Genomic DNA, 6,364 nt, shown 5'->3' with positions numbered 1-6,364 from the left:
GGCCTCGCTCATCCGCCCCGGGAGGCGGCAGCACGGCCGTCTCTGGGGCTCTCTCACCTCCCAGGTGCCTGGCCCCCTCCCCAGCACTCCCCGTGCCCCCTTCCCTCCGAGCAAGGGGTCCATGGAGCCAAGGGAAAGCGACAGCTCTTGGCCCCTGCCCAGCTGCAGCCCAGCAGGCGGAGGTGCCGCCTTCCCAGCCCTGCCCCCGTGGCTGCCTGGGCAGGGGGGCTGCTCTGCATTACACTCCAGTGCCCTTGCTCCCTCCCTTCCCGGTGCCGGGCTGGCCTGGTCCCAGGCAAAGGGCTGTGACAGACGGGGCCGGTTTGGGCACAGCTGAGGGCATCTGCTCAGGGTGAATTGCTCAACTTCAGGGCTCCTTACAGTCCCCAGACTGGTGACCTCTCCACACAGGCCACAAACCAGTCCCACAGAGCGCTTCAGCTGCCTGCCTGAAGCCTCACGAGCAAAACCCCTCCGACACCCCAGCAATATCCGTGCCCCAGATGGCCCCGGGCCTATACACAGGTGGGGGGTCCTAGCACCCAATCCCACCTACCCCGAACAAGTTCTGTCCGGTTCCAAGAAACCAGCCACAGATCCCTGGTCAATTTACCCTCTGGACCTTACCCATAAATCACGCTGGGCCAATCCTTTAGCATCTAACAACTAAAGGTTTATTATCACAAGAAAGAAAAGCATGAGAGTGAGGTTGTTAAAGGATAGTACGTTACATGCACCGAATCTCCCAGTTCTCGATGCAGGCTCTAGCAGAGATGTTACAGCTGCTGGCTTAAGAGTCCTTGTTGCGCATCCTAGGATCAGGATGGGTTCACAGGTCTTTCCGGCCCTTCGATCCCTGCACTGCTGCCTCTGGGATGAAGTGCTGAGCTGAGAACCAAGATGGAGTCCATCACATGGCCTCTTTATCCCTCCTTCCTGGTCTCTTCTTGGCTGCAGCAGGTCACCTGGCCAGCGGCCTATCCCTGTGTTCCCTGCTGGCAGCCCTCAGGTGTCAGCCCTCATGCTTTAGGTGTGTCCTTGGCCCATTGAGAGCCATTGCCCCACAGGGCCTCGCTGATTAGCATGTCCATAGGCTGGGCTCTGCCCAATGCTCAACCACATGCAGGGAAATATTCAGTCTCCACACAGATTACAGATTCCTAACTACACACACGGACATTATACAATCACATGACCAGCGTACACAGGATCAGCAGACAGTGAACTTCTATTCAGCACCCTACATGGCCCCTTTTATACCATTTCTGGGGCCAACACCCCCATCTATGGGTGCAGCAGTGATCTGGCTGCTCCCCTCAAATTCAGTAAGGTGATAGGGGCTCAGGAGGGGCCTGGCAGGCGGTGGTGGGGACCAAGTAGGGCAGCGATGTTATGGACAGTGGGGATCCTGGGTGCCCGCTCCTGAGGCTGGCACAGGAAGGGTTAATGAACTGGACCAGGTGGAGGGCGGAGGTGACTCAGTGGACCTGTCCCTGTGGCTGGGGGCATGGCTGGGGCCAGGCGGCGGTGCCCTGTGAGGTGAGCGTAGCCTAGAGACCCCGTCTCCCCGTCGCGTACCCGCTGCCCCGTCTCCAGGCCTGGCAGCGAGCGCCCGGCAGGCAGCAGACTGAGCAGCAGGAACCTGGGCGCCCGCCTTCGGCGCGGTGCAGAAGGTGTCGGGCAGCGCGGCGCCGTGTCAAGGCCGCGAAGACGGGCGGCGCGGGGACGGGGGAAGCCGGCGGCACACACAATGCCGCAGGGAAGGGCGACAGGCCGCCCTGCGGAGCCCGGGCACAGCCTGCTGCTGCCTGCCCAGCAGGCACCCAACGGCCTGGCAGCAGCGCAGGAGAAAGCTGAGGCCGGGGAGCAGGCAAACTCCTGGAATCGGGTCCCGAGGGAGGGGCTGGGCGCCCCACGGCGAGGGGCACGGGAACGTGCGCCAGGGCGCAATCCTGGGCCTTTGCTCTGGGCCAGCTCCAGCCGCAGGGCCCCTCCGCGTGGCCCCAGGGACAGGTCTACAGGGTCTTCCACAGGGCAGGGTACCCAGGGGCTCGCTCCCCCCGCCCGTCCCAGCTCAGCCCCATGCCCTCTGCTAGCCACAGCGAGCCCCTCAGCCGGGCCCCCCACCCTCCCCAGCCACCGGCGATGGGGCAGAGGGATGGCCGGAGCCACGGCCCAGGCCCAGAGCAGGAGGCTGACACAGCACAGCCCCTGGCTGGGAGACTCTCCGGTTCTCGCACCTGCTCAGGAGAGCGGCTGCCCAGCGGCTTGGCCAGGGGAGGTCTAGGGGGGGCGCTGCTGCCTGCAGCCTGGAGGCCGGTACCCTGGGCTGGGCCCTGCAGGCCGGGTCGCCCTGGGGTGGTGGGGCAGGGCCACACTGCACAGAGCTAGCGTCCAGGGCTCTGAATGGTGCTTCCAATCGACAAAAGGAAACGGTTTGAGCTTCCCGAAGCGGGAGGAGAGAGAGCCCTTTCCAGGGGGCTTTGGCCAAACACCTGTCACGCCGGGACACGGGGGGAGGGGTCACTTGGGGGTTACACCAGGACACTGGGGTCATGTGGGGACACGGAGGTTACACCAGGACATGGGGATCATATGAGCACACGGGGGTCACACCAGGACACGGGGGTCACGTGGGGACATGGAGGTTACACCAGGACATGGGGATCTTATGAGGACATGAGGGCTACATTGGGACATGGGGGCCAGGCCAGGACATGGGGGGACTCCAGCTCTGTTACCCCCATGGCTCTGGTTTGGGCAAATCTGCATTTTCTGACAACAAAACGTCTCGCCTAAAGCTTCCAGACAGGCTCCAGAGACCAGGGCTCGGGGGTGGGGGGTGGTCACGCCCCCGGAGCACCTAGCTGGCCCCTTCCCCGTCCCTGCTCCTCCATTCTCCCCCTCCCTGCACACTTCTGGCGCGAATCCCGGGGGCTGAGGACGGGACCGGTGCCGCCGGGACGAGTTTAGACGCCCACCAGGCGTGTGCCGCGCGCCCCTGCGGTTAACGCCCGAGCCTGGCGCTGCAGCGCTCCAGCCGTGCACAAGGGCTCCGAACCGGCTCCGGGACACGCCTCAAGGCGCCAGCGTCCCCGGGGACGCCCTGGCCGAGGGGGCTCTGGGCAGGGCCCCCAGCATCAGCTGTCACAGGAGGGGCTCAGGCTGGGGCTGCCCTGGGGTCCGTCCGGTCAGTGGCCTACGCCCAAGGCTGAATTTCAAAGGTTCCCCTTACAACAAGCACTGGGGGTGCTGCTGGGGGTCAGTCAATGAGCCAAGGGCCGGGCGGCCCCCCAGACCTCAGTTCCTGGGAGCTGGGGGGAAATGCCCCTAAGGCCCCCCCAAAGCGGCCTGGTCGGCACTGTTACCCCTGGGCTGGGGCTGAGCCGGGGCCCCTCACTCCGTCCTGCCCCTGTTCAGCCCTAGCCACCCTCCCGCCGGGGAGCTCGGGCTGTGGGATCTGCCCCAGGAGCTGTACCTGCCCCCAGCATGTGGCTTCTTCCCACGGGGCCGGTAGAGCGTGGGAGAGGCTGCTGGGGGCGGTGGCCGGGGGCCGGGACAGGCCTGGGGTGGGTCATCCTTCCTGTCCATTGCCCAGGCCTGGGGACCGCGGGGCAGGCGCTCAGGGAGCTGGAGGGGTGAGGTGCGGCTCCCCAGACGCGGCGCAGCACTGACACTCTGTGGCCAGCCAGGGCCCCGCATGCCGCTGTGCCCCAGCCCCGGGCGGCAGAGCAGGGCGAGGGGAACACAGGCCGGTGCCCAGAATAACCTCCCTGCGCAGCCACCGCTCCCTCCGGCACCAGGCTATGGAGTCCACAGCCGGGCCCAGCCAGGAGGGGGCGCTGCTCCGGCCCTGGGCACATCCCCAGCCCTGCTCCACGGCTGCTGGAGAGACCCCCCCATGCGGCAGGGCCTGTTACTCGGCCCTCTGCCCACCTCCCGCATGGCCAGACGGGCCAAGGGGCGGCGCTGGGGAGCGGGAGGGGCCCACCGGGCCCCCAGTGCTAGGCTGGTGCGGGGCGACGGGACATACGGCCTGAGTCGGGAGCCGGATCGCTTACGCTATCGGGACCTGCAGCAGGAAACATGGACCGGGGACAGGAGCAGTCACCCCGGCAGGGCACCCTGCCACCCCGGCACTCGGCTCTCCCCTCTGGCACTGCCCGCTGCCACCCTGGCACTGCCCACTGCCACCCCGACACTCGGCTCTCCCCTCTGGCACTGCCCACTGCCACCCTGCCACTGCCCACTGCCACCCTGCCACTGCCCACTGCCACCCCGACACTCGGCTCTCCCCTCCGGCACTGCCCACTGCCACCCTGGCACTCTGCTCTCACCTCTGGCACTGCCCACTGCCACCCCGGCACTCTGCTCTCCCCTCTGGCACTGCCCACTGCCACCCTGCCACCCCGACACTCGGCTCTCCCCTCTGGCACTGCCCGCTGCCACCCTGGCACTGCCCACTGCCACCCCGACACTCGGCTCTCCCCTCTGGCACTGCCCGCTGCCACCCTGCCACCCCGGCACTCTGCTCTCCCCTCTGGCACTGCCCACTGCCACCCCGACACTCGGCTCTCCCCTCTGGCACTGCCCACTGCCACCCCGACACTCGGCTCTCCCCTCTGGCACTGCCCACTGCCACCCTGCCACTGCCCACTGCCACCCCGACACTCGGCTCTCCCCTCTGGCACTGCCACCCTGCCACTGCCCACTGCCACCCCGACACTCGGCTCTCCCCTCTGGCACTGCCCGCTGCCACCCTGGCACTGCCCACTGCCACCCCGACACTCGGCTCTCCCCTCTGGCACTGCCCGCTGCCACCCTGGCACTGCCCACTGCCACCCCGACACTCGGCTCTCCCCTCTGGCACTGCCCACTGCCACCCTGGCACTGCCCACTGCCACCCCGACACTCGGCTCTCCCCTCTGGCACTGCCCACTGCCACCCTGGCACTCTGCTCTCACCTCTGGCACTGCCCACTGCCACCCTGGCACTGCCCACTGCCACCCTGGCACTCGGCTCTCCCCTCTGGCACTGCCCACTGCCACCCTGGCACTGCCCACTGTCACCCTGGCACTCTGCTCTCACCTCTGGCACTGCCCACTGCCACCCTGGCACTCTGCTCTCACCTCTGGCACTGCCCACTGCCACCCTGGCACTCTGCTCTCACCTCTGGCACTGCCCACTGCCACCCTGGCACTGCCCACTGCCACCCTGGCACTCGGCTCTCCCCTCTGGCACTGCCCACTGCCACCCTGGCACTCTGCTCTCCCCTCTGGCACTGCCCACTGCCACCCTGGCACTCTGCTCTCACCTCTGGCACTGCCCACTGCCACCCTGGCACTCTGCTCTCACCTCTGGCACTCTACTCTCCCCTCTGGCACTGCCCGCTGCCAACCCGGCACTTGGCTCTCCCCTCTGGCACTGCCCACTGCCACCCTGGCACTCGGCTCTCCCCTCTGGCACTGCCCACTGCCACCCTGGCACTCTGCTCTCCCCTCTGGCACTGCCCACTGCCACCCTGGCACTGCCCACTGCCACCCAGTCACTCTGCTCTCCCCTCTGACACTGCCCACTGCCACCCTGGCACTGCCTGTGGGTGTGAAGCTGTCAGTGGCCCCTATGGGCAGGTGGGACGCTCTGGCCGCCCAGGGTATCACTCAGTGCCCGGTGGCCAGGGCAGGTGGGTCGGGGCGCCGGTGCCAGGGCGGGGCAGTGCTGCGCGGGCTCTCCACGCGGCACAGGGCAGCCGGGCCGAGCGAGAGGCTGGTGCTCAGAGCTCAGGGGCATCTCGTCCTCGCCAGCAGAGCGCCAGGCACCCCCGGCCCACGCCAATCGCGGGCACCGGGCCTGCTGCCCTCCGCTGGGCAGGGGGCAGCCAGGAGGGGACAGGCCGACCCCCGAAGCAGCCGGGGCTTGGTCCCGTGGGGACTGCGGCTTTCTGGGGCTGTGCCCCTGCGACTCGCACACCCGCTCCCCCAGGGGTGCCCCGGCCTCTGTGTGTGGGGGGGGGGGGGGGTAGGGGCAGGCAGGACAGTTCACAAGATACCCAGCAGGTGGCACTCACAGACCATCTCGCAGCGGCGGGGCGCTGAGGGGGGCGGTGGGGCCGACTCTGTGTTCCTGGGTCTCCCGCTACGCGGCCCCTCTGCTCACCCCCCTGGCCCCCCTCTGACCTCGTCAGGAATCATCGTTCATCCCACCCAGCGCGGCGGGGCCCCCATCGCGCCAGGCGCTGCACAGACCCGGAGGAGCCGCCAGCCCCGGGGTGGGAGGGTGGAGCCGGCCGGTGGAGCCAGCGCAGCGGCGTGGCGAGGGTGCGATGCGCCCCGGGGCGGGAGGGGAGCCGGCCAGTGGAGCCAGC

Source organism: Pelodiscus sinensis, chromosome 6 (genome assembly GCF_052426305.1).
Source record: "Pelodiscus sinensis isolate ZL-2025 chromosome 6, ASM5242630v1, whole genome shotgun sequence".
Lineage (NCBI taxonomy): Eukaryota > Metazoa > Chordata > Testudines > Trionychidae > Pelodiscus > Pelodiscus sinensis.
The sequence above is the reverse complement of the archived record's forward strand: the minus strand, read 5'-3'. Positions refer to the sequence as shown.